Genomic DNA, 26,293 nt, shown 5'->3' on the forward strand with positions numbered 1-26,293 from the left:
AATTTTGTTCCTCATTTGTACTGCTGTTGTGAAATTGTATTAAGGGCTGAGGAGCACTGGCTGCTCCTAAGAGGCTTGTACCCACATGGGGGCTTACGACTGTAATTTCCAGCTCCAGGGAAAGTCTGACATTGTTTTCTAGCCTCTGGAGACCCAGAGTATGCATGGTGTACATATACACATGCAGGCAGAAACTCATACATATAAAACAAAATAAATCTTTAAAAATAAAAATAAAAATAAATTAAAAAAGAATTTAAGAGAGTTAGTATATTGAGAACTACATGTGGCCGGGACGTGGTGGTGCATACCTTTAATCCCAGCACTTGGGAGGCAGAGGCAGGCACATTTCAGTGAATTCCAGGCCAGCCTGGTCTACAGAACAAGTTCCAGGACAGCCAGGGCTGCACAGAGAAACTGTCTTGAAATACAAACAAACTATTGATATTTCTATTATTGTTTTGAGGAACTTTCTAGAGATAAATTTTAATACATTTTACATGACAGTAAAGTATAGGGAGTACATGGTCTTTAAAAAACAATATCCCATGTGACAAAAATCATAAGATTTATTTGTTTTGGACCATTTACCTTTCTGGGGTCTTGGTGCAATTATTACTAATAAGGTCTCCATTTCTCTAGCTATCAGGGTGGACCCATGACACAGCCGAGCCCAGTGACTTCCTTTCTTGCTTGCTGTGCTGAGGATATAGTGGGAGAGATGAGACCCTTTTGCCCTTGAATTATGAGCTACAATAATTTAAGACTGGGACTGGCAGCCGGGCAGTGGTGGCGCACGCCTTTAATCCCAGCACTTGGGAGGCAGAGGCGGGTGGATTTCTGAGTTCGAGGCCAGCCTGGTCTACAGAGTGAGTTCCAGGACAGCCAGGACTACACAGAGAAACCCTGTCTCGAAAAAAACAAAAAAACAACAACAACAAAAAAAAAGACTGGGACTGGCAGGCATATTAGTCCTCTCTATTTTATTATAAAAAATGATGCCATCAAATTCAGAGAGAGCAATATCCACCTCTAATCCAGCATGTGCTGAGACATTCACTCTTTCACTTAAGCTAGTCACACCAAGGGAAAAAGGAAATCCAGTTCTGGGCTTCCCAATATAATTCCAGTTTAAAATATGCTGTTTTACTGTTTCTGGACGTAATGTCAGTTCTAATAAACTGTCATTTACATCATGTGCTAGGAACTGTTGTAAGCACGGTTAGTGTTGTAACAACCCTAAAACGTAGGTGCATTCATTACTTTTTTCATTGTTGTGAGCAAATATCTAACAGAAAATAAAAATATTCAATTAAATAACTCAAGGGAGGATAGGTTTATTTTGGTTTAGATTAAGAAGGGATGTAGCCCATCATGGTGGGGAAGACATGGCAGCTGGAGCATGAGACAGCTGGGCACTGTATGTCCACAGTCTAGAGCAGAGAGAGATGGAAGCTGGTGCTCAGCTCTCTTCTTCCTTTTTATTCAGTCTGGAACTTCAGCCCATTGGACGGTGCTGGCAACATTCAGAATGAGTCTCCCTTGTTTAGTTAAATCTTCTTGGAAACACTTCAGTGGACACACACCAAGATGCACTTCCACCGTGATTCGAAAACTCACCAGGTAGAAAATGAAAGCTGACCATAACAGTAGGTAATACTATACCGTCCTTGTTTTGTAGATGAAAAAGTGGAAAACTGAGACTGTGTCATTTGTGCAAGATCACACAGGTGGAGACAGGATTGGAAACAAGGTAGTCACAATCCAAAGTCTGTTCTCTCTGTCCCTAGTTATCTATCAAGTGGTCATTGATTACAGATGGTGGTAGAAATTATATTCTGCTAGGTTTGAAACTCAGAAAAAAATGGCTAACTGATGTGAGTATTAACATATCAAAGTGGACTCTGGCTGCCAATCTCCTTCTGTCCCTAGGGTTACATGATCATCCTGGTTGGCATACCCCAACCCCTACCCTAAACTCTCCAGCCCAGAGAGCAGCCTGGGTTTCCCTTCCCCAGGCTCTGATCCCTACATAACCTCAACCATATTGGTCTCTTTTTTTAACCTCTTGGTCTCTGAGTTCCAGGTCTCTCTTTGCACTCTTCTCTTCCCCTCATTCTCTCCCCCACCACTCTCCTCTCATGATCCTGTTCAGTCTGGACCCTTCTGTCAGGAGCCATAATAGGACAAGTTGAATACTAGCAGGTGATCTTCCTGAGATGGTCTGCTTTGAATTATTATATAATCTGTGACAGATTCGCTCTTTTTGGCAAAGCCATAAGATAATTCATTTTAGGAAAGATTCCTGCTATTAATATGCTTTTTCTGTTATTATTAAACATATATAACAATAACTAGGTATTAGCCCACCCCTTTGGAGCAGATCTCTGCAGATCTATGAAGATGTACTGTATTGCAGTGATGTTATATAGACATATAGATGACTTTTTAAAACTTAATGATGAATCCTATAAGAATTCCTAAAATTATATCAGTGATTATTAAGCTCTTTTATAGTTGGACTGCTATTAAGTCATTTTCTGATAGTCAAAACTGCAATGAGAACTCTGCCAGCCTCCCAAGTGTCTCTAGTTAATTGCTCTTAGATAGTAACCAGACTTTCTCCTATCAGAGCACATTCCAAGAGGTTGTAAAACAATTAATCAAAGGTCATAAAAAGGGGAACTATTTATTATAGGTGCTAGGACAGAATATAAAATATTGACTGGGTTTATCTATGCAAAACTTCACTAATAACTTAGTTATGGTTTTAAACCTTTAGTGAACCTGTGGAGCTGTGACAGGTGATGGATGTTTAGCCAGATAATTACTCCTAAGGGATATGCATATAAACATTCTCTGTTGTAGACTTCTATTTTAATTTATAATTTGATTTTTTTGTGTGAACTTGTGATGAACTTTTAAACATGTGATCATGTATTCTGAAAGATGTATCAGTACTGAGGACAGAGATGGAAAAAAAAGAGTAGACACACACACACACCACGCCTTGGGATCTTTCTGCTTTCCCCTTAGCTTTCATAGGAAACTTTTTACAACTTAGTAATAAACGCTATAATCACTTTTCAAAGTGTCCCTTTTTCTTCCTGCGACTTCCTACTAGCAGGCTGAAAGTTAGAGCTGTGAAGTTCCTGCTGAGATAGTACAAAGGCTATTTACTTAATCCTTTGCTGTTTTTAGGAAGAGGTGCTAAGTGCCAGAAACTAAGTTTCTGGCCTCAGAGGATCACAGAAGGCAGGTCAGCTACAGTAGCAAGGTAACTTAGACTTAGATAAGTAAACTTTTTATTATTATACAGCAACCCTAAATATCCCATAAGACAAAGTCTTACCCTCTGCCGATGCTCTTCCCCCTCTGCTGCCAAGCATATACAAAGCATCACATGTCCATCAGTTTCTTAAATAGTCTCCCAAATGTCACTTACTCTCCCTGTTATTTTTTGCATTCTCTGAGCATTTACCAACTGGAAACCAAGGATTCAAATGAACCCATCAGCCGTCCTCATGCAAGCCACTGCACCATTACAGTGGGGAAAGTATGACAGAGTGACTTCAGGTAGCTCATGGAGCATGAACCAGGGAGCAGGGTGAACTATCTTAAAAGGCCTGACCCCAGTGATGTGATGTGCTTCCACTGGTTAGCCTTCCAGCTCCTCAGGGCTCCACAACCTTCCAAATAGCACCACAAACAGTGACCAAGCACTTGACACAGACTTTGGGGGACATTTTACATTTTACTCTTAATCTATGTCAAATATTATTCCCCCAAGAGAGCCTTTCCTGCCACCTGCCCTCACAGAGCTCATCAAATCTGTGTAAATCTGTGCTTTGTTTATGATTCTGTTGTCTTTTTATGATATCGTAATATTTATTGCTTCCTCTCTCTGTGTCCTGTTTTAGGATAAAAATTCCTGTGGCAAGGATTTTTTTTTTTTCATCTCTGTATCCTCAACACTTAATAAATTCTTTTTTTCTTTTTCTTTTTTTCTTTTTTTGGTTTTTTGAGACAGGGTTTCTCTGTGTAGCCCTGGCTGTCCTGGAACTCACTCTGTAGACCAGGCTGGCCTCGAACTCAGAAATCCACCTGCCTCTGCCTCCCAAGTGCTAGGATTAAAGGCCAGCCTGGTCTACAGAGTGAGTTCCAGGACAGCCAGGGCTATACAGAGAAACCCTGTCTCAAACAAACAAACAAACAAAACATAATGTAACACAAAGGGTAAAAATAACTAAAAGAAATGTCTATATAAAGAATGATGTGCATCTAGGTGTCTTTACAAAAGATGTACACATATACACCCTTAGGTATCTCTACAGTGGATATACATTCTTATGTGTACATACACATACACAGAGACACACACACATTTCTGTGGCTTTTTCTGTATATTGCTTACCTGCTCAAAGGATGTCATTTACAACGAGGCTTAAAAATTAGGAAGTTGGGGGAGGGGAAAGAATTTGATCAAAATATACTTTATGAAAAAAATTAATAAAAAGCATGAAAAGCCAAGGGTGGTGATACTCACTTTTGTTCCCAGTACTCGGGAGGCAGAAGTAGACAGCTCTCTGTGAGTTCAAGGTCAGCTTCATCTACATAGAGAGTTCCAAGGCACACAGGGCTACAAGGAGAGACCTTATCTCAAAAACAAAACAAACCAACAAAAAAACCCTAAATAAATAATTACATATTCAGCAATGTTTTACATATTCAGCAATGTTTTACAATTAAGCTTTAAAATACTAACTGTGTATGTAGGGAGAGGATTGGTACATTTTTCTTTTAAATCTCAAGGCTTTTCTTTTGTAAATGAAGCTATAAAATGTAATGTATGAGGCAAATTGTTTAGGTTTAGGTGAGGGAGGAGGAATCTAATCTCTCCACTCAAGGCCACACACATTCTAGTCCTTTGAAAGTATATTGAATTGCTTTGAGCCCTGTTTTGAGATGATGTCTTTTGGAAGACAGCATTATCTCTGTAGGCAATTTCAGGGTTGCTGTTTGTGTAGCAGTTTCTGACTTCCAGCAGGATCCAGAAAGGGGGGTAGGGTGGGGGGCTTCTTTATATTCCCACAGTCCTGTGCTTCCCCGCCTATCTTGCCTTAGTCTTAATCTGGTCATTTAATCAGTGACTGTGTGAAATTTATTTAACTTCATGGAAATTTTCACAAAGAAAAGATAAAAGCCTTAGCCTCGGGAAAACAAGAAACGGCAAGGTCACTGGATCCTGGAGAGCATTCTGAGCACTGGGGCTGGAAAGGTGACTCAGTGGTTAAGAGCACTGGCTGCTCTTCCAGGGAAGCCAGGTTCAATTCCCAGCACCCACTTGGCAGCACATAGCCCTCTGTAACTGCAATTCCAGGGCATCTGATATCCTCTTCTGGCCTTCATAGGTTCCAGATATATATGTGATGCTCACACATACAGGCAGACAAACACCTATACACATAAAATAATAAAATAAAATAGTTTAAATAAGCAAACAAACAAACTTGATTACAGCTAACCAAATAATCTGTAATGTGGTTCTGATCTAAATGTTTCTTTAGGGTTCAGCACACATAAATCCTACCCTAGCCATTTGCCTATATTTTCTTGAATACTGAGATACTGACATGGTACCTTTTCTCTCTGTGTCACTTTCTCTCAGACTGACTATGCGCTTGTTCAAACTGCCAACTAATCGGTCTTCTAAATCTATAGCTTAAACATCAGATACATTGTTGCTAAGGACTTGATAGCAAAGCTCCCACTCCAGATTCAGGCATAGAAAAATAAGAGAGCAGGTATTTGGCTATTCCTGAGCCAGAGGTACTTCTCTGGTCTTGTCTATGGTAGCCATGATGAGTCAAAGAGTACAGACACACCCAGTGATTCCTCTGTCCCAGGCTCCCTCTTTAGCAGGCTTTGAAAACTTTTCCTTTGGAAGAGAGTAGGATGAAGGCTGGAGAGACGCCTTAGTGGCAGTGCCTGCTCTTCCAGGGGATCCAGGTTTGAGTCCCAGCCCTACAAGAAGGCTCACAATTGGCTGTAACTCCAGATCTAGGGGATCTGAAGCCATCCTATAGCCTCCAAGAACACCAAGCACTTGCATAGTGCATAGACTTACATACAGGCAAAACACCCATAGACATAAAAATAAAATGAAACAATTTTTAAAAATTAAATCTTTAAGAAGATAGATAGATAGATAGATAGATAGATAGATAGATAGATAGATATGCAGGCAGAGAGACGGACAGATTATGAGTTCAACTTATACTGCAAGTGAAACTGATTCTTCAATATATTTGGAATGTATAAAAAATATTTTGGTGTATGGCTGGAGGGATGGCTCATTGGGTAAGAGTGACTGCTCTTCCAGAGGATCTGGGTTCAATTCCCAAGAATCGAACATGGCAGCTATCAAACTGTAACTCCAGTTCCAGGGGATGTCAACCCTTTCAGGCCTATATGGATATGCACATGGACATTCATGAGGCAAAACACCTATGCACATTAAACAAAAAAGGTTGGTTGTATTACTATTAATAACAGAATTCCAAGCTTTAAACTGTAAAAATATTAGCAATAATGATGGGGAGATAGTGCAGCCAGTAAAGAGCTTGCTTTGCAAACACAAGGATCAGATTTTGGTCTCCAGAACCTAGGTAACAGCTCTGGTCCTGATAGTAATGCTTGTAGTCCAGAGCTGGTGAGGTAGAGACAGGCTCTCAGGTCCAAAGGAAACTAACTGCATTTCTTCAAATTCCAAAAGACAGAAGGAACAATTGGCTATCCTATCCATGGTGTCCGTTAGCATACCAAAGTGTATGCCCTCACTCCCTCCAGCTCATGGGCTTCCCTTCCCACAGCTACTCATTCTCCTAAGAACCATGATATTTCTCTCCATGTGTGCTGGCTCTCTCCCTGTCTCTCTTGCTCTCTTTCTTTTAATCTCCCTCTCTTACTCTCCCTTTCTCTATGATCCCACCCCCCTCCAGCCTCTCTGGGCTCTACTCTTGTTTCTCTTCTCCTCTCTTGGCCAGGTCCAGTCTACTAACTTTCTCTCTCTCTGTTCTTGAATCTTCCAGAAACGGCAGTTCTCTTTCTCTTCTCTCTGTCTCTGTGTATCTCTCTGTGTGTGTCTCTATATATATATCTGTCTCTGTTTCTCTCTTTCTCATATTTACAATAGAAAGCTCTACCTTAACCATATCATGGTATAATCATGTTATCAATTTACACACAGGCAGAGGCCTGGGGCTTGCTGGCCAATCAGCAGAACCTACTTTGCTGAGCTCCAGGCTAACAAGAGACTATGACTATTTAATCCCAGCACTTGGGAGGCAGAGGTAGGCAGATTTCTGAGTTCGAGGCCAGCCTGGTCTACAGAGTGAGTTCCAGGACAGCCAGGGCTACACAGAGAAACCCTGACTTGAAAAACCAAAGAGAGAGAGAGAGAGAGAGAGAGAGAGAGAGAGAGAGAGAGAGAGAGAGAGAGAGAGAGACTGTGCCTAAATAAATAGGTGGACAGGACAGGATCTAAAAAATAACACCCTAAGTTGGTTTCTGGCCTTTACTACAGACATGTGTACACACATATACTCTACTCCACACTCAAGTACATCCAAACACAGACACACACAATACATACTACACACAAATAGCAACGATAAGGACAATTTTAGGCTCTCACCAGCAAGGTAAGAAGAGCAATTCAAACTCACAATATCTTGTCTGTGATGCTGGTCGATGTAATGTTTATACCAAGTAGAACCCCATCAGGTTTAGAAGAGTACCTAAGTATTTAAAACAAACAGGTTTCCAAGGGATATGAGTTAGAAAAGGCAACCCACAGGTTAGCCACTAACACCACCAGTGTCTTAGGGTTTCCATTGCTATGAAAAGACACTATGACCAAGGCAACTCTTATAAGGACATCTAATTGGGTCTGGTTTACAGGTTCAGTTCATTATCATGTCAGGAAGCACTGCAGCATCCAAGCAGGTATAGTGCTGGAGGAGCTGAGAGTTCTACATCTTCATCCAAAGGAGGCCAAGAGAAGACTTGTCTTCCAGGAAGCTAGGAGGAAAGTCTGAAAGCCCACCCCCAAAGTGACACATTTCCTCCAATAAGGCCACACCTATTCTAACAAGGTCACAGCTTTTAATAGTGCCACTCTCTGGGCCAAGCTTATTCAAACTACTACAACCAGGCTAAAGGGTCAAAGGGGAGAAGAATGAAGACAGCCTATAGTGGATGATGACTTGCAGCAGCACCTATGGCCAAGGAGGGTATAGATGACGCCCTGATAACACACCAAGTGGGGGAGTGGAGATCTGATGGGGGAGAACCTGGATTCTTTTTCCTGCTGCTTTCCAAACTCATCTGTCAAACATGTCAGAAAGACAGCTGACCCAGGAATGAGGACACAGGAACGTCCTCCATATGATGGGAGCTCTGGGCTAAAGGAGTCAGGGAAGTCCCTTTTGTGGACAGCATTTGGGGATTATTCAACAATGGTATTTTTTGGTTTTTGTTTGTTTGATTGTTCAGGTTCATAGTATGGGACTCTGGCTAGCCTGGAACTTTTTTCTAGACAGGAAGAAAAGTCCAGCAGGCCAAGTAAAAGATGCAAAAGTGTTGCGGCCCGAGCTGTTCCAGGTTGGGCGTCAAAAATGTTGAGAGCCGCTCTGTCAATGTTGGAACCCGCACTGCCAAAAGTCTTGGGGGCTAAGTTGTTAGAGCCCGCACTGCCTCAAGCTGCTCCGGTCCTAGGGTCAGGGTTCAGCAAGAGAAAGAGTGAGGACAGACGAGAGGAATGGAGACCAGAGTGTGATTCAATCCCGTTTATTCTTCAGTCTCTCTTCTCTCCAAGTCCCAAGTTTCTAGTTTCTAGTTGCTAGTCTCTTTCCCAGTTCTAAGTTACCTGCCTCAAGTCTCAAGTCTCAAGTACTCTTCCAAGTCCCTAATTCCTAGTTCTAAGTCTAAGTCTTGAGTCTCAAGTGCTTACTTCAAGTGTCTAATACTTAATAATAATTTCTTCTGTCTGCCTCTCACCTTTTATATGTCTCACTTCTAAGCCACACCTTTAGGTCACACCTTTAAGTCATGCCCTTAGGTCTTGTCTCTAAACCTGATCTCTAAGACACACCCTTAAGTCACACACCTTTAAGTCTCACAAACCCAAGGGAAAATCCTGGGTATCTAAAACAAGATGTTATCAGAGTGTGCTCAGCTGTTGTAGGCTATTGTAATCAAGTCTGTTGTGAGGGTATATGGCTCAAGATGGCTGCACGGATGATAGCGGCCTTCTGTCGGCTCCCCACACAAAAGCATGTCTTTGGTACATGCATGCATGCAGCCAAGTGGTCAATAATGAGCCCTCAGAAACTGTGAACCACAACAGACTTCCCCCTTGAAATCGCTTGTCAGGTATTAGGTCACAATATCAGACAACTAACATGGCAACCTCCTTTTAATGCTTTTAGAGTACACTCACAAATACTGTTCCTGGATGATAGACTCTTTATTGTTCCTTATCTTTTCAGCTTTTTACTTATTATTTTTGTTTTGTTTTATTTTGTTCATTTGTTTTTCAATACAGGGTTTCTCTAGATAGCCCTGGCTGTGCTAGAACTCACCATGTAGACCAGGCTGGCCTAACAAAGATCTGCCTACCTCTGCTAAAGGTGTGTGCTACCATACCCTGCCTCTTTTCAGCTTTTAGGATAGCATCTCTTGTATTCCAGGTTGACACTAAATTCCTGATCCTCTTGCCCTTGCCCCAAATGCTGGAATTATAGACATGTGTTACCATGCCTACCTTTGATGCCTTTAAAACAAAATGTATTGTATTTTTAATTATATCTGTGAATTTATGCATCTGTATCTGTTTGTGGATATGTGCCTGTGAGTGCAGCTCCCCATGGAAGCCAGAAAAGGGGGTCAGATGCCATAAAGCTGGAGTTACAAGTAGCTGAGAGCTTCCTCACATGGGTTCTCTAAAACAAACTTGGGTCCTCTGGAAAATATAGTTTCCTAACTTCTGAGCCATCTCTTCAGTACCTGATGATTGATATATATCATGTCAAGTATATAGTCATGGTGGTACATGCCTTTAATCTCAGCACTAGGAAGGCAGAGGCAGCCAGATCTTTGAGATGGCAGCTTGGTCTATGGAACAAATTCCAAAACAGCCAGGGCTACACAAAAAGACCCTGACTCATAAAGATAGATAGATAGATGGATGGATAGATAGATAGATAGATAGATAGATAGATAGATAGATAGATTAGATAGACACAGACAGACAGACAAGTTGGATATGATGGTGCACACCTATAATCTATAGATCAAGAGTTCCAAGCCTGTCTTGACTATACAGCAAGATCCTGTCTCTAAACAACAATAAAAACTCAAAGTGAAAAATCAAAAAAACAAAAAACAGAAAACAAACAAACAAACAAAAAAACCAAAAACAAAACAAAGTACAGCTACAAGACTCTTTTGCAAAGTGTTTCACCTGCCCAGTAGTAATAATTCCTAAGAAAGCTAGTTGCCTCCATATCTCTGCAACTTCATGTATAGCCATTCTTAGAACACTAACATTTAAATGTCTACTTGAGATAGATCCTTAAAGAAAATGAGTTGGCCAAGAGGTAGGAGAAAAACCAGGCTCAGTTTCCCGAGTCAAGGGAAGAGAGGTTTTCAAGGGATGCAATGATAAAGGTCTTCTCACACACTCATTTGCCTCCAGCACATCTTCCACTCTTTAATTACAAAGTAACTTCCTCAGTAAGCAAATCCCAGCATGTCCCTCCTCCACCTCCCAGACCTCACAAGGCTGTTTGAGAAGGACTAGGAGGTGTGGCCTTGTGGGAAGAGATGTGTCACCAGAGGTAGGCTTTGGAGTTTCAAAAGCCATTCCCAGTTAGCTTTCTCTATCTTGTGCTTGAGTATCAAGACATAAGATCTCAGCTACTACTTAATGCCATTCCTGCCTGCCTGCTGCCACGATGGTCATGATAGTCATGGACCTTAACCCTCTAGAGCTGTGATCCCCAAACCAAATGCTTTCTTTACTAAGTGGCCTTAGTCATGATGCTTTGTCAGGGCAGTAGAAAACTAAGACATATGGTGACATATGGCACTTTGGAGTTTGAGGTAGGAGTTTTGGACCAGCCTGGGCAACATAACAAGACCATGTCTCAAAAATCAATTTCTGTGATTTTTTTTTAATGTGCTCACTAGAGAACAACCATGGCTTTGATTAGATGCTACAGAAACAAGGTTAAGGATCTTTATACAAAAGAACTATAGACAAACATTTCAATTTGGCAATTTAAGTATTTTTGCAGAAACTTAAAAACGAATCTTTTTTTTCATGTAATTTTAATGAGGAGCATTTGATTGCCTTAGATGAAGTGCTTGATTAAGAAATTTCTTGTTGGCAAAAGGAAGAGGAAGCACATTGTGCTTGTAATGATCTTCAGCAAGGAGAGGTTGAGACTGCACTTTCCCCTGTGAGAAATCTGCAATATTGGTTTTTAAATTAGAGACTAAATAGTCTTGGCTGATGAGTTAAAAATTCAAATCAAATTGTGAGAAAAGTGCTTATTATATTTGGAGATAATCAATCAGCCAAGTTTACAGGAGGAAACATGTAATTTGAAATACCTTCATTTCAGTTACAGTGAAATGAATCCAGATGGAGCTTTAAGTTTTAAGGCTGATGACTAAGGTCATAAAAATCAAAGCACAGATATTAAATTGAGAAGGTAACTATATAAGATATGAAAAAATACATTATTTCTGTAGTCCCTGGATTTTTGCCCTTTTCCTCATATATTTTAAACCATCCAGTGTCTAACTTAAGTAGATAAAGAGTTTACTGGAAAAAGATTGAGTAACTCATGGTTTTGAAAGTCAAGAAGTGAGGAAACCAAGGTTAGCCTTGAAATGTTCTGGTGTCATCAATGCAGGGTATGACCCCAGGCATGAAACCATTGGCCTATGATGTCTTTCCTGCTAGTCTCTGGGTATCTATCTGCTGTGGGATAACTTCTACTACTTTCCTGTAATTTACTGCAGACCCAAAGTTCAAAGCAAGGACATATAGTTGACCAACCTCAGACCATTTTCCCTTGTGCCAGCTGAGAGGATACTGGGTGTTGAATAGGGGATTGGGGAAAGCTAGGCAAGTGTCTGGACTTTCTGACGCCTGTAGTGGAAGAAGACATCTTACAACTCCTTGCGTTTCCCAAGAGTTCTCAGTGGATGGAGGAAAGAGTCAGAATCTAGGTAGTTCCAAATTTACTAATGTTCCCACTTCCCCATCTTTCAAGAATATGTGAGAATCTTGCCCTCTCCAGCAGAGAAATGTCACTTCATTTCTACAACAATAGGGCACTAAATTGCTAGTTTGTAAAATTCAGACAGAAATATATATATATATATATATATATGTGTGTGTGTGTGTGTGTGTGTGTGTGTGTGTGTGTGTGCGTGTGTGCGTGTGTGTGTGTGTGTACACACGCAGCTACACTAACAGATCCACTGACTTTTCTTCTAATTCTCCTACACCTGTTGTAAAAAGGAAGCTCTTCTTTGTTCCAGACTAAAGAAGCCTATGTTACTGGCATCATTAAAGTCAACCATAGCACAGCCCCTAAACTCAAAAGGAGAACTCTAATACCAATACATATGAGCAGAAATTAGGGTCTAGAGAAGGCAAATTCAGCCCATTTTTCTGAAAGCCAAAACAGTGAGGGAACCTAATATCTAGCTGTTGCGAGATACTCCCTAAGGCCACTTTAAAAAAATCTTTTAAGCTAAGGATTATTCTGCTCTTTGCATACAATCCTGATCTCATAGCCTCTTTGATTGATTGATCTATCCATCTATCTATTTAATTGTTTATTTACATCCCAAATGCTGCTCCCTTTCCCTTGTAGAGTTCCTCCCCCATCCTCCCTCCTCTTCTCCTCTGAGGGGGCAGCCCCCCTATCTCCCCACCCTATGGCATCAAGTCTCTACAGGATTAGATGCATCCTCTCCCACTGTGGCCAGACAAGGCAGCCCTCTGCTACATGTGCGCCAGGGAACCAGCCCATGTATGCCCTTTGGTTGTTGTCTCTTAGTCTCATGGGTCTAAGTTAGTTGATACTGTTGGTCTTCCTGTGGGGTTATTGCCATCTCCTTGAGGGCCTTCAATTCTTGTTCTAACTCTAACATATTGTTTGTCTGTGGGCATCTGCATCTGTCTCAGTCAGCTGCTGGGTAGAGCCTCTCAGAGGGCTGCTATGCTAGGCTTCTGTCAGCCTATTATTAATAGCATGAGGAATTGGTGCCTGCCCATGAGATGGGTCTCAAAATGGGCTTGTCACTGATTGGCCCTTCCTTCAGTCTCTGCTCCATCTTTGTCCCTGCATTTCTTTTAGACAGAACCAATTTAGGGTCAAAAGTTTTGTAGGTGGGTTGGTGTCTCTATTCCTCCACTGAGGGTCCTATCTGACTAGTGGAAGTGGTTTCTTCAGGTTCCTTATCCCTACCGTTGGTCATTTCATAGCCTTTTTTCATATTACCTACTATTTGTAAACCAAGAACATTAGAAAAATCTGTCTTCTTGAGAACATAATTTCACCTTTAGTCTTACATAGCCATCTGTGATGTCTATTACTGGTTGTCAACTTGACTACATCTGGAATGAACTACAATCCAGAAATAGAGGGCACATTTATGATCCAGATCTTGAGGCATAGTGGCTATGAAAAGCTTAGGCTTGGGCAAGATAGTACATGACTTTAATCCCAAGAGACAGAGGCAAGCAGATCTCTGAGTTCAAGGCCAGCCTGAGACAGAACAAGTTCCAAATCCAGATGTGGTGGTACACATCTTTGATCTGGGCCATCCCTTCTGCTGGAGGCCTATACAAGGACAATGAGAAAAGGAAGTGTTTCTTCATTTTGTTTGCACTTGCCAGCACATCTGTTGGAACCTACCTCTTCAGGATTCCAGCTTATACAGAAGACCAGCTGAGCGACTCTTAGATTCTTGGACTTCCCATTCACAGCTTCCCATTGTTAGGTTAGTTGGACTGCAGACTGTAAGTCATCACAATAATTCCCCTTAATACATAGAAACATTTCTTAAGTTCTATGACTTCAGAGAACCTTGACTAATAAACCATCCATTTAATACATAATTCTATTATTGTTTTAGATTATTGATTCCTTGGAAGGTAAGAGCCATGTCTGCTGTCTGCTTAATTGGCTGGATTTGGCACCCGATATTCGTCATTATGTGTAAGACTTTTAATGTTACTGAACGTAACAAAATATACTTTCCCCAACTACTGCAAATAAAATCTTTCTTCACTCTTACAAGATGAACAAGCAGGGATCTGAAGTCCAAATACAGCCACTATTTTTATCAATAAGGTATTATTGGAAAGAGTCATTTTCGTTAGTACAGTGATGAGAATTGAGTAGCTCTGATAAAAATCATATGACTTGCGAAGCCTAAAATATTTACTTCCTGGTCATTTAGCACAAAGGATTGCTGACCACTGTGTCAGTGGCTCTCACCTGAGAAAATCAGGTGAAATCACCCATAAAAAAAATCTAAAAACTGTAAAGATACGCTAATTATTTTAATAACTCCCCATCAAATACCTAACAAATGTCAGACAGTGAACTGCATTTATTTTCTAACTTTAATATCCACAGAACACATATTATAATACTTACTTTATTATAAAAAACTTTTCTAAAGCTAACTTTTACTCACATTAATAATTAGTGAGATCATACAGCAGGGCTGGAGAGATGGCTGAGCAGTAAAGGGCCAAGAGTTCCATTCTCAGCACCCACAAGAGACAGCTTGCAGCTACCTATAACAGATTCATGGGGGTCTGATACTCTCTTCTGGCTTCTAAGGGCATTCATACACATGTACATATACCTTCCCTACATATACACATAAACGCAAAAGAAACTTAAATAAAAAGAAATCACATATCCACATAGCTAGTAGGTTGGAGAGCAAGGTTTATTTTATGTGGACTCTGAGTCTTCGGTGAGATTTGCACCTCTGAGGGTGCCAGAAATATTATTATCTGCCATCATTGCTACTTGGCCTGAGGGAAAATGACTAGTAGGTTGGCAGAAGAGAAAGCACTGATGAGGGTTGGAGAGGTGGCTCAGCAGTTAAGAGCACTGACTGCTCTGCCAGAAGTCCTGAGTTCAATTCCCAGCAACCACATGGTGGCTCACAACCATCTGTAGTGGGATCTGATGTCCTCTTCTGGTGTGTCTGAAGAGAGCTACAATGTACTCATCATATAAATAAAGAAATGCATTTAAAGATTTAAACAAACAAACAAAACCAAAGTATCTCACAGTTTCTTAGAGATGGAAGTATAGTATCAATATCTATTCAGATCTCCTGAGGGTCCCCTTAGTAGACACAACATGACAGAAGGCATCTTGGTGAGTGCATGCCACAGGAGGAGATCATGTGCAGGACAAGAAGCTAAGGAGTCCAAAGCCAGACTTGCCTCTTAATGACAATGCAGTGTCTTGCAGTAGCAGCACTGACCCCTTTCTAAGTCAGTGCCCAGTGACTGCACTTCACTCCAGGCCTGACGCTTACAGGGCTTCACACTCCAAACTTGTAATACAGTGTGTGGAGATGCAGTTAATCTATATTCAAACCACAGGTTCTTTCAAATTCTTTTTTCCCACATGGCTTACAAATGTATGTTCACTTGTTAAAAAGCAATGGCTATCTATAACAAATTAAACTGAATATTGGTCAAAAGATATTGAAAATGTATTACTGCTAGAGAATATCATTTGGGCCAGGTGGCAGCGGTGGTGGCGGTGTCGACAACGCACACTTTTAATCCCAGCACTCGGGAGGCAGAGGTAGGAAGATCTCCTGAGTTAGAGGCCAGCCTGGTCTTCAGAGCGAGTTCCAGGACAGCCAGGGCTGTATAGAGAAATTCTGTCTAGGCACAGAAATCCAGTCTAGGAACATCAAAATAAACAAACATACAAATAAATAAATACAAAAATATATAGTTAAGGTAAAATGAGGTTGTGTGGGTGGGCCTTAATCCAAAAGAAAAGATTATGTCAGACCCATGAGTGGGAGGGAACATGAGGTGTCATCTGCAAACCAAGGAGAATGTTCTCTGAAGATCCAATCTACTGACCAAGGTTTTGGAAGTCTAGCCTCCAACACATAAGAAAACTGCTTATGTTGTCTCAGCCAAAAAGTTCATGCTGCCCTAGCAAACTAGTATAAGGAAAACACCAGGATGGTCCAGTGCATTTGGCCTGAAGAAAAGTGGCAATACTTTCTCTTGACACTGTTTGGGGAAATGTCTAGAATGCTGACCCTGACTAATGCTCTTTCATTAAGGCCGTCTGTTTACTGTCACCCTGGGATTACTTTCCTAGGGGTCAGTTGAAGTTCAGACTGCTCAGTGTGGGGCTGAAGGGGTTCAGGGAAGGCACAGTAGTATAGGAATAGTTTCGTGTATGGCTCAGAAATCTTTTTGTTTAAAAAAAAAAAAATAGCTCTTGCTGGGTAGTGGTGGCACACGCCTTTAATCCCAGCACTTGGGAGGCAGAGGCAGGCGGATTTCTGAGTTTGAGGCCAGCCTGGTCTACAGAGTGAGTTCCAGGACAGCCAGACAGCCAAGGCTATACAGAGAAACCCTGTCTCAAAACAAAACAAAACAAAACAAAAAACAAAATAGCTCTTTTGAAATCACATCTACAAGGATACAGCTGTAGAAATTCCACTTGGGCTGCATCTGTTGAAGACTGCTATGCTGAACCTGAGGTTAACCCTTTAGGCCCCACTTACACATTTGATTTGTGCTTGGTTTTGCACTGGGCTGCAGGGCATGACAAACACTATTGGTTTCATACACCTAGTGTAATTGCTTAGTGCATCTCTCTGGAACACTGTTTCAGTGAATACTAGTTTATCTTCTTTGATCCTCTTTCATCTCCCTGATGCCTCAAACTGAGGACTTCAGGACAATGTCAAAGTACTGTCATATGTCAGAAGACTCTAAAATATCATAGAGAAGATTTTTAACTCCTGCAACATTTTACAATTTCTTTATACTTTAAAATGGACAGTTAGAGAGACATAGACAGACAAAGTCAATATTCCCTGAGATGACAGCTTCTTGTTCCCAGAAGACATTTTGAGAAGAAAGGGTGAGAAGGCACAGGGCCAGTATTTAAACTAGGCCAATAGGGGAAAAGACCAATAGGGGAAACAGAAGAAGAGAAGGCTATAAAATATCAGTTTGAGTCCCAGCCTCAGGAGCCCCCATCTAAAAAGTAAAAAAATAAAATAAAAAAACAAAAACAAAAAACAAAAAAACAGCCAGTTTTCCCATTTTCTTTCTTTCTTTCTTTCTTTCTTTCTTTCTTTCTTTCTCTTTCTTTTTTTTCTTTTTTGGTTTTTTTGAGACAGGGTTTCTCTGTGTAGCCCTGGCTGTCCTGGAACTCACTCTGTAGACCAGGCTGGCCTCGAACTCAGAAATCTGCTTGCCTCTGCCACCCAAGTGCTGGGATTAAAGGCATGCACCACCACTGCCCGGCTATTTTCCCATTTTCAAATCTTTCCCAGATTCATTTTTTTGTTTCAGAGAGTGAGTTTGGGACCCCTTCTAAATGACCGCCCATATCCCTGTTACATCTCATGCTTTGGTTGCTTCAAATGTGTATCTTCTGTTTCTCTAACTAGGTTATTATATTAAAGCTGGATCATACAAATAGTTCTATTTTAGTTGTTTGTTTGTTTGTTTGTTTGGTTTGGAACCTTCTATAATGATTTGCTTCCTGTTGCTGTGCTAAAGCACCATGACCTGGTTTTGGTTTAGGATTCCAGAAGAATAAGTTTGTCATGGTGGGGAAGCAGATATGGCAGAGAGAAGAGAGGTAAGGTAAGGGTGGAGATGGGGTGAGGAATGATGGAGGGAAGGAAGGAGGGAAGGAAAGAGGGAAGGAGAGAGGGAAAAAGAGAGAGAGAAAGGAAGGGAGGGAGGGAGGGGAGAGAGAGAGAGAGAGAGAGAGAGAGAGAGAGAGAGAGAGAGAGGAAAGAACAGCAACTGGCCTAAAGCTTCTTGTTTTCAAAGTCCCACTTCTGAGATTTACCCCTCCCCAAAGAGAACCCAAAGGTGAGGTGTTCAACCACCACCCTATGGGGGTATTTCCCATTCAAGCTATTACAGCTCTGTACTTTATCTTGCACTCCCCAGAAGAAGCCAAAAATTAATTTTACCTTTTTAGTCTTTTTCGTTGTCTGTCCTTTTGTTTTTGGGTTTTCCTTTTGAAGACTGAGTTTCTCTGTGTAACACCCCCTGCTGTCCTGGAACTCACTCTGTAGACCAGGCTGGCCTTGAACCCAGGCAGAGCTGCCTGCCTCTGCCTTCCAAGTGCTGGAATTAATTGCATCCACCACCACTGCCTGGCCTCTTTTTTTAGTCTTTAAACCAGAGAAGGAACACAGTATAGCACAGGTATACTGAAATTTTCACAAGACATTAACAGATTTGCGTACGTCGAAAAAATAGCATCGATTTCTTTTTTAGAGTTCAAGGTAAGAACAAAACTGTCATTAGGGTAGTGCTGAAACCTGAAGGGGACTCAGGAGCAAGAGGTCATCTCAGCTGCATGGTAAGCTTTAGGTCAGCCTCCACTATACAAGACCCTGTCAAGAACAATCAAAACTAACTGTGGTTGATGCCTTATCGTTGTATTTTCTTTTATTTTGCTGTGTACCTAGCCTGGGCCAGTCTTCAACTAGAGATCCTCCTGCCTTGCCTACTGAGTCCTTGGATTATAAGATGTGCCACCACTCAGCTTATCATAATTACTTGCATTTTTTGTTTTTGTTTTTTTGAGACAGGATCTTATTCTACAGCCTAGGCTGGCCTCACACATGAGGCAATTCTCTTGTCTCAATCTTCGAAGGACTGGTGTTAAATTCACCCTGGTGGTGAGTCTTTTTGTTGCCGTTTCAATCAATAAAATAATGATTTTGATGACACACATAAAATGAGTTTTTAAAACTGTTTATTGAGCTGCATATGGTGGAACACACCTGCAATTCTGGAATTTAGGAGATAGGGGCAGTAAGATTGTTGCAAATTAGCAGTTAGCTGGGTCCACAAAGTGAGTCCCAGGCCAGCCAGGAATGCATAGTGAGACTCTAACTCGAAGCACAAAAATTACAGAGGAAAATAGAGACTGGGGGATTTTCTGACGATTTTCTGTATGCTTCGAACCAAGGGCTTTACACAAAATGATTCATTTAGTATATTGGTGGTAGAGAAGAGGGCAGAATCTAAATTTCTGGGCATTCCACATTAAAGTTACATAAAAGAGTAAATAAAACTAAATGGCTTAGATTTCTAAGCACAACACGACTATAAAACATTTAAATCGTCTTAAGTTTTGAGACAATCTGGCTATGTAGCCTAGAACTTGTTACATGACCAGGCAGGCTAGCCTCCAACTCTCCGTTCTGCCTGCCTCTGCCTCCTGAGTGCTTGATTAAAAGCATGTGCCACCATATTGGGCTTAGTAATATGTTTTAATTACTTACTTACTTACTTAATTTTTGGAGACAGGGTTTCTCTGTGTATCCCTGCCTGTCCCAGAACTGGCTCTGTAGACCAGGCTGACCTTTCAAACTCACAGAGATCCACTTGCCTCTGGCTCCTGAGTGCTGAGACTAAAGATGTGAACCACTACCGCCCAGCAGTAACAGATTTGTTTTTTAAAGATGAATTAACTTTTTATAAAATCTCACTCTATAATCCAGGCTGTAAGTGTTACAGCTCTGAGGGGAAAGGCTTCACCAGTGGCAGTGTTATTGTTCTGAGGGGAAAGTATTCCCTCATGGAGGTGTTGCAGTTCTGAGAGGGAAGGTTTTCCCAATGGAAGTGTTACAGTTCTGATCTGAGGGAAAAGGTTTCCCTAATATAAGTGCTGCAATCTGAAGGAGAGGTATCCTGGCAGCTGGGAGCCAAAGAATTCCACAAAGTCACACCATAAAACAAACCTCACACAAGAGATTTCTTGGGAAAGACGCATGTGGGTGGCTGCCTCTGCTCTGGCAAGAGGAAGCTGGTGACTGAGCAGGAGGCAGGCTTTCTAAAGGGTTTCTTGGGGGGGGGGGGGGAGTTTGGTTTTCCAGACTGGAGATTGGTGAGATTTCAAGGGGAGCCCAGGGATTGGTGGAATTTTGTGCTTAGGGACTGGTGGATTTTGATAGGTTTTTTTTTAAAAGTAGGCTAGGAGCTTTCATCCTACATAAGTGGACTTGAAATTTTAATTGTCTTGCCTCAGCTTCCAAAGTACTGGGACCAAAGACCTAAGCCACCATACCTAGCCATCTTCTTTTTTGTTTGGTTGGTTTTTTTGTTTTTGTTTTTTGTTTCTTTGAGACAGGGTTTCTCTGTGTAGCTCTGGCTGTCCTGGAACTCACTCTGTAGACCAGGCTGGCCTCGAACTCAGAAATCCACCTGCCTCTGCCTCCTAAGTGCTGGGATTAAAGGAGTGCTCCTCCTCCTCCTCCTCCTCCTCTTCCTCCTCCTCCTCCTCCTCCTCCTCCTCCTCCTCTTCTTCTTCTTCTCCTTCAGATTTATTTATTTGATGTGTGGCTGTCTTCAGACACACCAGAAGAGGGGATCAATCCCATTACAGATGGTCGTGAGCCACCATGTGGTTGCTGGGAATTGAACTCAGGACCTCTGGAAGAGTAGTCAGTGTTCTTAACCACTGAGCCATCTCTACAGCCCCCTAGCCATCTTCATCAATACATTTTTTATTTAAATTTAAAAGTTTTGAATGATTGATTGATTGATTGGCTGCATTGATTCATCCATTTATGAGTCGGGGTCTCACCTGGTAGCCTTGGCTGGCCTGGGGCTAACTATATAGACCAAGATGGCCTCTAACTCACAGAGATCCCCTTGCCTCTGCTCTTGAGTGCTGGACTGAAGGTGTGCACCACCATGTGATGCTTTAATTTCTAAAGCTTTGAAATTTATATACCCATCTAAACTTCAACAAACTATCTAACATAATCTTTTAATTAATTCCTCTTTTCAGGACCCTAGTAATGTTAAAACTTGGAAGAATGGGGAAAGAGAGATTGATTTACTAACTAAAATTTACAAATAGTTATTAATTTCAAAATAAAATTCACACTAACTCTTCTTTCCCTTGGTAGATTACCACATCTCTTTTAAATAGACTTGGGTCTCAAGGGACACATTGTCTTCTGTATCTCACGTCTAGTCTAATTGGGGAATTCAGAACCTAAGTGACTCCTAGTAGGTTAATTTCATTATAAACACTTGTTTCTACAGAGTTGCTCTTCCTTTTCCAACAAGTATTTGCTCAATTATATAGTTCAAATGAACTTGGAGGAACCTCTGTGTTTACCTTATTTTTAGTTGAAATAGCTAGCCGAGGTATCACTATTCCTATTTTAAGGAACTTTCCTTAGGTTGTTTGTAATGGAAGCTGAGCTACTTGCTTTCACCTAAACAGGGAGGTTGGCGTGAGTGCCTAGCAACTGCAGCTAAAACCTTTTGTTGTGGAAGGTTCCCTAGGAGTGAGACAGGAGGAATAGCAGGAGGAACAGATTATCTGTATCTGTTTTTTCTAATAGGGGACTGAGTCCTGGTTGAGGAAGGAATAGCTTTCCAAGAGATAACGTTTAGATTAGCACATGCCGGCCTAAACTTTAGGGCTGCTGGAAATTAGGTCCCAGCTTACTGCAAGAGCCAGGCTCTTATCTAACTAGGGTATGTTCCCAGATGGTCAGCAGATGACTGAACTAAAAGAGAATAGTACAGAACCTTCTATGTGTTTACTTATACATAAGAATAATCAGGTTTAATTTACAGCTTAGACACATTTAACAACTAATGATCAATAGAACACTTATAACAACATATTATAGAAATTCATTGAAAATTCATGAATTATTTCTGGAAATTTTCAGTTAATACTTTTGGTGTACAGTTGTCCCGAGGTAACTGAAATCATAAAAATTTCAGATAAGTGGGGCAGCTGTATTTAGTAGTTTAAGAGATTACAGATTTAGTTTACTTCAAAGCAGCAAACACAATAAAGACATGAGTAAGTCTAAAAATAAGCTGAAATCTCACCACCATGCAGTTATAATCACTACAAAGAACACTTGCAAGTTTAGGAAAATGTGTAATATTTTAGCAATAATATAAATTCTACTTGAGCTGGATGTACTGGCTTACACTTATAATCCTGAAGTTAAGAGGTGGAAGGGCTTGCTGGGCAAGCAGTGGTGGCACAGGTCTTTAATCCCAGCACTTGGGAGGCAGAGGCAGGCAGATCTCTGAGTTTGAGGCCAGCCTGGTCTACAGAGTGAGTTCTAGGACAGCCAGGGCTACATAGAGAAACCCTGTCTTGAAAAACCAAAATAAATAAATAAATAAATAAAAAATAAGAAAAAAAAAAAAAAAAAAGGTGGGAGGCTAGCCCCATGAGTTACATTGTGTGCTCCACACCAGCCTGGCTACAGGGCAAGAGCCTTTCTCAAGAACCAAAACCTAGCCAGGTGGTATATAGTTATAATCTCAGCTATCAGGAGACAGAGGATCAGAACTTCTAGGTCAGGCTCCAGGACTCTTTGATCCAAGAATAAAACAAACTCAGCCCTACCAAAACAACAACAAACAAACACCCACAAAAAAATCCCAAACTGAAACAAAGCCCAAACAATAAAGCCCAACAGCCACCCAGTTAATTGTTTACTGTGAGAGGTAGAAGTAGTTCCATTTTGTTTTTTTTTAAATCGACATTGGTGAATGAAGAAAGGACAGGCTGGGCATTGCTACCACACCTTTAATTCCTGCACTTGGAAGGCAGAGACAGATGGAACTCTGTGAGTTCAAAGCCAGCCTAGTCTACAGAGGAAGTTCCAGGATAGCCAAGGCTACATAATAGAGAGACTCTGTCTCAAAAACAAAACAAAAAAAGAAAGGACAGAACAACAAATCCTCTGCTTTCACAGCCAAAGCAGGAAGCAGAAGGAGAGTGGGGAGCATTATATGGTTTTGATTTGAGGACAGTCTTAATGTGAAAATTAGTATATAAACTTAATACTACATAGTAGTAGAACTCCATTTCTTTCAGTTCTCCAGAGTTTGGCTAAACCGAGATCTGTCTAAGATATGTACACATAAATACACAAACGCACATACCACAATACAGGGTACTGGGGAGGGGTGGGTTGTAAAACAATACAAGACTAGAGGTAGGGTCCAGTGCTTAAGAGAAACGAAGAATCCAGACCTGAAAAAGTGACAAGCTCAGAGGCAGCGGGAGACTCCATAGGAGCGAGCTTACGGGTACCGCCTGGCCTCTTGCCTGCGGGGACCAAAGGCACTATGGCTGCAGGCCCGGCGGGTGGCCGGGAAGGAGGTGGGACAAGTTTCTACACTCGGGGCGCGACGGCGCTCGGGACACGGGCGGGGCGCGTTGCCGGCTCCAGGCAGGGCGTTGGGGCCGGTGACTCAGAGCTTTCCTCTGGACCCCGCCCTCGACCTGCCCCGCCCACCTCGTTGGCCACGCCCCCACTCCGTTGGGCCCACCCCATGAGGAGGAGCCTCGCCCTCATCTCCGCCCCAGTCTCGGGGCGGGCCGGAGTCTGAGGAAGAGGAAGGGGACGAGGACAACGAGCGACGGGCGGCGGAGGACGCGGAGGAGGAAGGGGAGGCCGACCAACAAGATGGCCCCTGCTGCAGGAGCAGCCTCAGCAGCAGCAGGTGGGGGGCTGGAGGCGGCGCTGGCGGTGGCGGCTACGGCCGTGGTCCGGCGGCCTGGGACAGAGTCAGAGTCGATGGTGGCAGCGGCGGCGGCGGCGGCTGCCGCGACGGTGGCGACGGCCGCAGGGACTCGGAGCTGAGAGGAGCTGCTGCTCGGACCAGCGCGGTGAGCAAGTGGCGGACGGCAGTGTGGGGAGTGGGGCGGCCGCAGCCGAGAACAATAGACCGCGGCTGCGGGGATGGGGCTGTCCTCACCCGCCCTGCGCTCGGGACCGGCCCCAGGGCTTGTCAGTGGCCGGCGTCCTTTAGGCCTCAGGCCTCCGCGTGCCTCCCGGAGGGCCTGCCGGGGTAGGTAGGCCGAGGGGCGGTGCGGACGCCGCCCTGGACGCGGGGAAGGCTGGGGAGGCTGGGGCGGGAGGAGGGGGGGTTCGAGGCTGGCCGGTTCCGCGGTCCCTCGGAGGACAGCGGGCGGGCGGAGAGTTTGCTCGCAGGAAATGTTGTTTGGACCCCTGTCTGTGCAGTGGGGGAGGGAGTAGGCGCCTGTAAACAGCCGCGGCTCCTGCCTAGCTGCCAGGCGTGGCTGCTCCCTCCCCAGCCCCCTTCCTCCCTTGGCCAAGTGGGTTTTAGGGTGTCGGTTTCCCTGGAGTTCATGAAGATAAACCCTATTGGCCAAGAGGAAACCATGTGCAGGTTCCTTTTTCAAAAAGACTTAAGTGTACAACAACAAAACAACAAAATGTGGTCGTTGGTAAAGGATGAAGTAGTAAGGGGTGGACCTTTCCTAACATCATTCTAGACATCAGGTCTCTGTAAACACCACTGTACTCACATCCCTGGTCAGAGCGAGCCAGCTGAAACAAGGGCTCTTTTGAAGCAGCAATAATGTAACTCTTGACATCCCAGAATAGTCTGTGAAACTGGAAACAAAGCCACTTACTGGCAACACGGAGACAGTTTGTTAAGGTTTGAGCAGAACTTTTCCAACTAGCCATTTTGAATTGTGTACAGCAGAGGAAATATCATTAACCTCTTTGGTAAAGTATGTATCTTCTAGAAGCACTTAGGAGAGAGAAGTGGTTCATCTGTTCCCTTAGGATTTCTTGTGTCTACCTCATGTTCTACTATTTTATTTATTTATTTAGCCAATTTGTCCTAAAATTGGAGATGATCCTTTTTCTGCAGTTTGAAATTTCATATTTTAAAGCCTACTTTCTAAGATTTCAGACACTTTTTAGGCATTATGATGTTTGCCTGTGAATCCTAGCACTCGGGAGGCTGAGACAGAGAGAGGTTCCTGATTTCAAGACTTGACAACACTTGTATCAAAACACTAAATTAACCGAGGGAACACCAGACAATAGAAACTTTTACTGGTATTTTTCAAAAACAAAAAACATTTGTGATTCTGTTTTAAGTGGCTAGGCTTAGGGTGCGGCACCTCCTTTTATATTAGTATGTTATACTGCAATAATATCTTTAAGCTTAAAAGTTAACTATCTCTCCTAAATGCAAGTTTTCTAGGCGTTTACCACATACATTTTCAAATGGAGTGGGAAGAGGTAAATTTTATTCCAGCTTCTACCTACGTGTGCAGAAAATTATATTAAAAAGCTTGAAAGCATTCAAGAAGACTGTTTAATAGTTATTCACTTGTAGGCTCTACCTAGCAGCTTTGTGTTTCTTCCTTTCCTTTTATTGTTTTGGAGACATGGTCTTGGTGTAGTCCAGGTTGGGCAGGAATTAACAGTCTTCCTGTCTTAGCATCCTGAATGTTCGGCTGAGTTAATATTCTTAAAAGGAAGGTTGACTTGTACAAAGAAGATATTCGTTGATATTTCTAATTAAAATTTATCTCAGACCGTTAAAAGTATTGTTCAGTAATATGAAATTTAATTAGCAGTACTAGTTTCTAGTTCTATTGAGGAGCTGATAGTGAATAATTATATAAAATGTAAATTGAGTGATCTTGTTTAATGTTTGGAGTATAGTAGCATAATAGATTAATATCTGCAAACTTATTTTATGCCTAGCATAATATTGTCATGGATGCTTTGATCTTTTGAGTCATGGAGAAACAATTTTTATAGTATATGGCTTCTGCTAATGTGACTTTGGGGGATGTGGAGGGCATGGGGAAGATGGCCAAGAATTTCAGAACACTTTGTTTTTGTCTTTGAAGAACTCAGATTGGTAAGTTTTCTTTTCATAGTGAATTTTATTAGACACAAGTATCATGTGTATTGTGATGATACTTAAATTCATTTGTGGCCCTAAACATATTAGAAAAATTACATAATACTAATTTATGAGTTTGAAAATTTTAAGTTATGAAAAAACCCTCATTGTTTCATCAATGGCTTGTTAATCTCATTTGATACAATTTTTCTGAAAACAAAAGCCTTCAACTAAGAAACCAGGGAGAAATGGTGCAGTCAGTGG

At 42.0% G+C, this 26,293-nt stretch overlaps 1 protein-coding gene across 1 annotated transcript in view; it reads left to right on the forward strand.

Annotated features, from left to right (window-relative positions):
• Positions 1 to 23,744: 23,744 nt before the first annotated feature.
• Rc3h1 (ring finger and CCCH-type domains 1) overlaps positions 23,745 to 26,293 on the forward strand; it is a 56,110-nt gene continuing 53,561 nt past the window's right edge. The window contains exon 1 of the mRNA XM_034512706.2: positions 23,745 to 24,020. The gene's annotated coding sequence lies outside the window, so the exon portion shown is untranslated. The remainder of the gene's footprint in view (positions 24,021 to 26,293) is intronic.

This window comes from Arvicanthis niloticus, chromosome 10 (genome assembly GCF_011762505.2).
Source record: "Arvicanthis niloticus isolate mArvNil1 chromosome 10, mArvNil1.pat.X, whole genome shotgun sequence".
Taxonomy (NCBI): Eukaryota; Metazoa; Chordata; class Mammalia; order Rodentia; family Muridae; genus Arvicanthis; species Arvicanthis niloticus.